This window comes from Pundamilia nyererei, unplaced genomic scaffold (genome assembly GCF_000239375.1).
Source record: "Pundamilia nyererei isolate P.nyererei 1_Seehausen unplaced genomic scaffold, PunNye1.0 scaffold00008, whole genome shotgun sequence".
NCBI lineage: Eukaryota > Metazoa > Chordata > Actinopteri > Cichliformes > Cichlidae > Pundamilia > Pundamilia nyererei.
Window position 1 is genome coordinate 4,190,943 of NW_005187409.1, and position 1,970 is coordinate 4,192,912.

The following is a 1,970-nucleotide window of genomic DNA, read 5'->3' on the forward strand; positions in this document are numbered from 1 at the left end:
ATAAGTGTTGATTGACCAAATAAACTGCTTTCATTATGTTGTGAGCGCCAATGTAAAATTTTAATCATGTCAAAAATCAGTGAGTTTATGCGATAATACAGTCCACAGCATAAACAAGATAATTCTGTCTCTTTAAAGACATTTAAACATGCTAGTAATTTAATTGGAGACATACGTGAAACTAATGGCAAGCAAAATGTATGAATAGAACAAAAAAGCAGGAGAAATGAGCAGAAAACTGTAGCACAGCTGTCATCCTGAATTTTTGTACAAGCGTTTCATTTTTCCGAGGGCTGCAACACTTAGACGGATTATTATCATGTAACATATGATATTGTTAGTCATGCTTTCCCCTCAAATGATCTTGTGATGTTTTAAGTGACGGGTAATGGTCTATACTGTCAGCAGAGAAATAACATTGTGACACCCCACCCTATTCAAAAGCCCCACTGGTAAAATAGCTGTAAGTTAAATTAATGTTTAAACTGCTTCACATTAATTTGCTCTATAAAAAGACTGTTTAAATATTTGTTAATATTTGTTAAGGTAAAACTTGGATTTATCTGGCTCCCAGTTCAGCTCAAAACTACCATTTCATATGACTGACTTTTACTGCGAAAGAAAAATAATCAATATGGGCTTGATTCTTACATTCTTGTTTGCATGCAGCAAGTTAACCATTTAATCTTTAGCAAATCAGCAAGTTGTACTGAGAAATAAAAAGCTGGACCACTCAGTGGATTTATTATATTTTAGTTTGACTTTGTGGGGCCAAGCAGGGGCTGCTCCAGCCAGCTCAGAGTAAATCAGGTAGTGGATTAAAGGACGATGATTATTTGTAGCTATGCCCTACATCTCTAAATATGATAACGTGCATGATAACATGAAGATGGCTCCTGTAACTATGCAGCAGTGTGCACTTTAATAACTATTCCAAAAAAAAAAAAAATCCCCAAAAAGCTGTACAGTGATGCTTTATTCTCACAGTGATACCATATTACTCTTAATGATACAAATCCACATAGTAAAGGGCCAAAAATTTCCAAATTGAATATGATATTGAATATTTGTGATTTTTGACCATCATTTTGCACTTTCCATTTCTGTCTCTTTCCACAAAAGGAGGGAACTGTTTAAATTGTTTTAAAAAAGCAGTTATTATTGCACTTCCCCTCTTCTTTGGTGCTTTTTGTACACAGCTTGTTCCAAAGGCGAGCAAATGCATGCAAGTAGTCCCAGCTAATGCAGTCATCTCTTGCAGGTGCATGGTGGCTTTAACTTGAGAAGTGCTGTTTTATAAAGAATAAACAGGAGCCTCAAACTGTTGATCCAGCGTTTCTGGTCTGTTCATTTCTCTGCCGTTTCCACCAGCAGGCTTGCCTCTGTGAATAAGCAAATCAGCACAGTTACAAAAATACTACTTATGCAAAGCTCTTACATCGCCATTGCATTTGATGTAACTGCGCAGCCAAAGAATTGATTGCCACAGATTGCTTTTGAATGATACTGGATTAGATTAAATCACATTAAACTCTGTTGTCATCGTGCAGCGAGAGCCTAGCAAAATGCTGTTCATAAAACTACATAGTGCAAGCAGTACTCAAGTGAATGTAGGTCTTCTAAACACGGATTATTGCACAAATGAGCAAAACACTGATAAAGAGAAAGTGTAATAGTACAGGATACATGTGTATTTACAGTACAAATAATCAAGCAGTTTACATTATGTAATATTCAGTCCAATGAATGAGTAATGCACATAAACAATGAGTCAATACAGTATGTCATGTAGCGTGTAAAATATATGTACTAGTAATACAAAGTGGGTACTATGTGGTAGGTATGTAGCTACAATATGAACAATAATAAATTGTAGGCTACTGTATGAGTTATTGTAGCTGTCTCCATTAATATGTGTTGCATCTTTGTCCAACAAACTAACTGTATTTTTTTATAGTTTCCCCTCTGTA